Source organism: Corylus avellana, chromosome ca9 (assembly GCF_901000735.1).
Source record: "Corylus avellana chromosome ca9, CavTom2PMs-1.0".
In the NCBI taxonomy this organism is placed as follows: Eukaryota; Viridiplantae; Streptophyta; class Magnoliopsida; order Fagales; family Betulaceae; genus Corylus; species Corylus avellana.
This window is the reverse complement of record NC_081549.1, coordinates 1,068,913-1,076,381: the sequence shown is the minus strand read 5'-3', so window position 1 is coordinate 1,076,381 and position 7,469 is coordinate 1,068,913.

Genomic DNA, 7,469 nt, shown 5'->3' with positions numbered 1-7,469 from the left:
GATTGAATGGTATAAGATGATGGATTTGGAATCCATTTATCCCCCCAAATTGACACTGAATTGCCATTACCGATTCGCCAAACCATCCCTGCAAAAAACAGGTCCTTGGCCGAAAGGATACTTCTCCAAGCCAACGAAGGCCTACTTCCCACTTTTGCTTCCTTTAACGATCCCCTTGGGAAATATTTAGCCTTGAGAATCTTTGACGCCAAACTGTCCGGCTGGTTAAGTAATCGCCAAAGTTGTTTGGCAAGAAGTGCCTTATTGAAAGCATGAAGGTCTCGGAATCCCAATCCCCCTTGGGACTTTGCACGCCCCATTTTCTTCCAACTCATCCAATGTATTTTCTTTTCATTCTCCTTATTCCCCCACCAAAAATTCTGCATTATGCCATTAATCTCTTTACATAGTGCTTTCGGGAGTAAAAAGATACTCATACTATAAGTGGGAATGGCTTGGACCACGGCTTTTAATAATATCTCTTTTCCAGCTTGTGAAAGTAGCTTCATCTTCCAATCCATAACCTTTTTTCTAACTCTTTCCGAGAGGTTTTGGAATTCTCTAATGCGAGACTTCCCCACAAGGGCTGGAAGGCCCAGGTATTTGTCATATCTCTGTGTAACTGGCACCCCTGACAACCGAGTAATGAGGTCTCTAACCTCCCTTCGCGTGTTGCGGCTGAAGAATATGGATGTTTTATCACGATTCAAACGTTGGCCCGACGCTTTTTCATATCCTTCCAATATAATAGTTAGTCGTTGCCAATCTTGTGCCGTGGCTTTGCAGAAAATGAGACTGTCGTCCGCAAAAAATAAGTGGTTTAAACGAGGACCCCTGGGGGATGTTGGAACTCCCCGGAGACTTCCAGACTGGTCGGCATGCAATAGCTGGGAACTGAGAGCCTCCGCACACAAAATAAACAAATACGGGGAAAGGGGATCCCCTTGCCTGATACCCCTTGTAGGCTGAATGCGACCTTCTGGGTTCCCATTAATGATAATAGAATACTTCGCTGAGGAGAGACACTTCATAACAAGGCCAATCCACTTATCACCAAATCCCATTTTTTCCATAACCCCCTTCACAAAGCACCACTCCAAACGGTCATAAGCCTTGCTCATGTCCAATTTGAGTGCCATGTAGCCTACTTTTCCCCACATCCTGGAATGCATGGAGTGCATAGTTTCATACGCCGCCAACACGTTATCCGAGATGAGTCTTCCCGGGATGAACGCGCTTTGGTTTGGAGAAATAATTTCATGGAGAATCACCTTCAGTCTGTTTGCCAAGGTCTTTGAAATAATTTTATATAAAACATTACAAAGACTGATGGGTCTAAATTCAGAAACCTTTGAGGGATTACTTTTTTTTGGAATCAATGCAATATGGGTAAAATTAACATCATCACTAAGATAACCCAAATTAAAAATTTTTTTGACAATATTACATACCTCCTCCCCAATAGTGGACCAATTGTCATGGTAAAAACAGGCTGGTAACCCATCCGGTCCTGGGGCTTTTTGACCCCCCATCTGTGAGATGGCCCAATAAATTTCCTCTCCTGAGATCTCCCGCTCCAGCAGCTCGTTCATAGCCGGTGTGACTCTCCTTTCCAGCCCCTCCAAGCACTCCCTTATACCGCTTGGATTAGATGTAGAAAAAATATTTTGAAAATAATCCGTAAACGCTTTGGTAATACCCTCATGTGTTGAGCATAAGTTCCCCTCCTCATCTTCAATCCGAGCAATATTATTCACTCGACGCCTTTGCTTAACACTTGCATGGAAAAACTTTGTGTTTTTATCTCCATTTTTTAACCAGTGTTCTTTAGCCCGCTGTTGCCAATGCGTCTCCTCCTCTTCAATAAGTGCATTTACCTCATTCTGCAGCATGTTTATTCTCTCCCCATCCGGTTGAGAATCAGCCATTTGTAACAACTTTAGTTGCTCGGTTTTTTGCTGGATGTGGTGTGCAGCCTGTCCATTCTCCTTTCTTTGCCATTTTTTTATAACCCTCTTGCACCTCTCAACCTTGGCCGAGTAAGACAGCCACGGGTTGGGTGTTAAAACTTTTTTTCTCCATTCCACTTGTATGATTTTTTTGTGGCACTCTTTTTTTCCCCACCCAGCTTGATAAAAGAAACGCTGCTCAACCCTCCTGTGGCCTCGCCTTGCTGTACAAAGCTGCGTGTAAATTGGAGCATGATCTGATGTGCGGTTTGCCATTACTTCCACTCTATAGTTTGGATATGAGATCATCCAAACTTGGTTTGCAAGTGCTCTATCCAATCTCTCCATCGTAAGGGATCCATCCTCCCTCTTGTTACTCCAGGTAAATTTTGGGCCCACGAAACCCAGATCATGAAGTTGACATTGATCTATGGTTTGTTGGAAATCCCGTATCTGCCATCGAGGCCGTTTTTTTGCACCAACCTTCTCCTCATCGGCCAAAATTTCATTGAAATCCCCCACACACATCCATGGACCCATCGTCATTGATTGGATATGCATGAGGAGATCCCATGATTCTCTTCTTTTCGACACATCAGGATGACCATAGAAACCAGTTAGAGTCCATTGCGATAATCCATTCTCCCCTCTTATTGTAGCATTAATGTGGCGTCGACTGAAATTTAGTATATCCACCATTTCATTATCATTCCACAATAGAGCTAGACCACCACTTCTTCCCACACAATCTACCACAAATACATTGCTAAATCCCAATTTGTACTTTACCCGTTCAACCCTTGCTGCGATTAGTTTGGTTTCCATGAGGAAGACCAAACTGGGTTTCTTTTCCTTTACCAAGCGGCAAAGGTCACGAACTGTCCGGAGGTTCCCAAGCCCCCGGCAGTTCCAACTAAGGATACTCATGGCTCTTGGCGGGGCTGTAAATCAGCCACCGCCAAAATAACCTCAGGGATCCTATTGCACTCCACCACCTTTTTTCCTTTTTTCCTTGCATTTTCCTTTAGCTCTGTACGTACATCACCACCTGCATGTCTTTTTCCCAAATTCAAACCATTTTCATGACAGCCAGTGACTTCTTTCTTCTCTCGGGCACGTTTTTTCCAGCAGCGAATAGAACTCCCCTTCGTAGAAATGGGCCCATTTCCTTCCTTAGATAAATCACAGCCCACATGAACTTTGGGCCCCGCAGAATTTCGTGGGGGTAAAGAAATAAAGCCCCCGCAAGGAGCAGCTGACGTGGCTTGTTTTTTGCTGTCCCTTGCGATACCATTTAAAGACTGCACTTCTTCTACTGGCTGCAGAATCTGCTCCCCCATCTGCGTCTTTCCCCCGCAAATCTCTCCATTTGGTCGCACGTTATGCCCAAATTTTGAAGTAATTGATCCACTTCTCAAATCCCCCTGATCTCTGTCCCTTTCCTTCACTGGCGAATCACGCATTAAATTTTCAGACTCCCCACATGGAAAACCGTCCGAATCTGCACTAGAGAAATTCCCAAAATTAATTGGGGCCCCTCCTTGATCGCACCTGTCTTCTTTCCTTCCTGGTTGTCCGTTTCTTTCCATATTTGGACCTTTCACCGGCCGGGCAGCAGCAGGCCTTGTCGCCGATGCAGAACCATGAGAACCTTCGTCATCCTGAAAAAACTCATCTTCACAGTAGCTTCCCCTTCTTTGTTCCAGCCGCCTTTTGGGAGAGCCCGCTCTCAGCCACGGACCATACTCTTGTTCCTTCGGTTTGCCATGTTTCCATCGTAATTCCTCATTCACACACCCTCCAGCACCATGGCGAATAACCCCACATTGGAAACAAAACTTAGGAACCTTTTCGTATTGGAAAGGTATCCACAACGTTTTGTTCTTCAGTTTTAGTATCCTACCCCTTGGCAGGGGTTTTAGGACATTAACTCGAACTTTAACACGTAAAAATTCCCCCCACCCTATGCCATTTTCGTCCGTGTCAACATCCTCAACAACCCCAATGATGGCTCCCAACTTAAAGCCCATCTCTCTTCCCATGCACGAGAGAGGAAGCTTATACATACGAACCCAAAAGGCCGCCGTATCAAAGTTCATCTCACTTGGCGGCGTAACTCCATCATATTCCGCCACCGAGAATAATTGACCTTCGAAAATCCAAGGACGACCTTCCATAACTCGGATCTTATCCCACTCATGTTCAAACTCCAGCAGAAACATATTGTCACCAAGGACCTTAAACTCCAGAGATCCTGTCGGCCTCCATCCTCTTATCAACTTGGCCCTAATAGTTCTCTTTCCAACAAACCTTTCGGAGATAAGTTTTCCGACCAAACAATGTGCTCCTTTCGCAGTGATCTCCTCCACGTCCTCCTCAACCACCTCAAGACCATCTTGCTCTTCTTCCGTTAAAGAGAATCTTCCCCAAAGAGCCTCCAACTCATCAGCCATAACGTACTCCAAATCTAGCCTTCCCACACACAGACTAGTAGAGTTTGTGGTGGAAGAAAGGTTTTCTTCTCCTCTAGGTTTTTGGGTTCCTAGAGAGAAAAATTGATTTTTTTTTAATTGATTTGGTCATAGTTTTCGCCGGTGCTATAATAACAATATAGCTATATTAATCAATAAATAATAATGATGGTTAAGCTGACCACGATGTTGATGATTAATGATTATGATAACCATGGCGGGCCACCTAGCTAAGCCCCCAATGAAAATGGAAAAGGATCCTCTCCATTTCAAAATCCCTCTAAAGGGTATTGCATTTAATGCACTACCATCATTAAAATTTTTGGACAACACTACCCTTCAAAATGTACTAAATAGAGAAAACTGATGGATTTTGAAATGGAGAGGATCCGTTTTCGACTTTGGTGGCACCAAGACAAACTGGGAAGAGGATCCTCTCCGGTCCATTTGGACTGGAGAATATCCAGTTAATGATCAAAGAGATCCTGAGGCCATAAATTGGACATCTGTCCCATTAATAAAAAATTAAAAAAATATATATAATATATTTTTAAAGAACAATTATAAAGCAAAATTATAAAAAATTAAGGGGTAGTTGGACCCATTGGGGCAACTTAAATTTTTTGGTCAAATTTAACAACTTATAATTGTTATGCGTAACACATAACAAAGGCAACGTTCCTTTTTACAAAAATAAAAATAGCTTCACGTGCATGGTCAACAAAACTATACTTTTTCACGTAAATTTTAGAGCAGCTGCTCCAATGCATTGTGTATTCTCAAATGGCCTTAAAATGGGGTATAGAGTAAGCATAAGACAGGGCAAACCACAATCATGGTTGCATTTACAAGTCAAAAATTGAAACTTACCCTACATTGATCCTATTAAATTACTTCATATTAACCTAGTGAGCAAGAAACATATAATGTAATTGTACTTTATGCAAATTTTTTCTTTTAACATATATATTTTAGAATAATTAGCAATCGATACATATGAGGAATAAATATGCAATTACCTATTCACTAAGAAATCATATTTTGTGCATATTCATACGAATCCAAGGCCAATATTAAATTGAATTTTGGAAAATTGACATGCATATATTGGTATTCTTGAAATTAGCAACTATTATTATTCTTGGTGTTGGCCACTATTACTTAGATAGCCTCTTAGCAATAAAATAAGTGTAGGTGAAGTCATGTACCTGGTGCTTTACTGCAGAGTAACAGTTGTCTGCAGAATGGTGAAGAGGGCTTGTCAACTAATTAGTGGATATGGACGTACGCCAAAATGTAAAAAAAAAAAAAAAAAAAAAAAAACTTATAGTTAAATAGACAAGTCAAATTCTTGCTCAAGTATTTTATTAATTCTAGGTTGTCGCATTATTTGTGAAAAAACTAATAATTAAAGGTATACTAGTTTTTCATGGGTGGTATCGTCAACCTTTTAAGAGTATCGGGGGTGACAAAACCTCCTTAGGCCACATTTTTAGTGAGAAATGTTCTGGTCGATGGTGGCATGCACATGGCATTCAAAATCAGGAAGAGAAGATAGTGTCCCAAGAATGCTCTATTGAAAAGTGAAGAGATTTCTTAGTCAAGCTCCGACATGTTTATCTACGACCTTTATTTCTTCTTTGTCATCATCCTTATCTCCCTTGGCAAAATTACTTGGTCACTACCCAATCACAAAGCCAATTGTTGAAGATGAAGTGACATTGCCCACTGTTAAGAGGGAAAACCCCACAACTTCAATTTCCACCTACATGGAAAAAGAGTTTAAAGTCTTGTGCGCACTAACTAAATGGTTGGACTGCGAATTTTGAAAAATGCAAAACATGACCATTTGTCTATTCCTGCTCCCCACTGTAGAATCTGGGTGTAGGTTTCAGACTTTTCCTCTGAGCATTGAATTGCATCTGATCCCTTGTAGCCTTTTCTCCACATTTGATTAAAAAAAAAAAAAGAAAAGAAAGAATTGCATCTAAAAAGAAAGATCTACACATAAGATATGAATCATGGTTCCAGTAGTGGAGCCAGAAATTCATCTTACCAAGGGGCATAATAGTAAAGATATAAATCCTTTATGACCAATGATGATTTGGTTACTCTTAAGATTTGCTTGTATTTGAAATTCTTCAAATCACCTATAAATTTCTATAAATAGAGTCTTATATATAATTATATCAATTAAGAAAAAATGTAGCTTATCAGGTTTTAACATATGAATGCACGCCTCTTTAGCTTTCATCTCTTCATTTTGTTATAAAATTCCAATTACAATTACCATTGTTAAGAATATTATGTTAGGGTTATTTACTTTCTTAAGTATTATTAGTCTACTAGGTTTACCTTTCCTTAGTCTATTAGGTTTACCTTTCTTTAACCTATTAGGTTACTTGACTCTCTATAAATAGAGGCCTTTGTTTTCATTATCAACACAATTATAATAGAAGAGATGTAATCCTATATGCTTCCACTCTCTCTCTTCTCTCTCTCTTTCTTCCGCTTTTAATATATTATCCAATATATTTAACATGGTATCAGAGCCACTTTTCTATGGCCTCCAATAAACGTCTTTGACGTTTTCCGGCGCTCCCTCCGATGACCTCCCTTTTCCATTCATTCGTGCGCCGCCAAGCAATCATCCGCTCAAAATCTCTTCCATGCCTTCATTGTAGCCTCATCTGGAAAAATTAATCCCAAATTCTAGCTTGCGAGGCACAAATCTACAAATTTGTGGAAGATTCGTTGCCATCGGCCCTCCAGCAACACCCTTGCCACGTCAGCACTTTCAACCTGATCCAAAACAGTCGACCCAGTCCAGTGGGTTAGACCCAGATCCATGGATCTGGCAATTTGATTTGTCAACTCGACCAAGCGGGTCAACCCGGTCCAGTGAGTCAAACTCAAATCCACAGATATGGCAATCCGATCCATCAACTCGACCAAGTGGATCCATCCAAGGCATCTCCAACCCGATCCAAAACCGGGCTAAAGGGGTATATTGGAGTATTTGAGAAATCACCCGAATCCAAGATTTTCA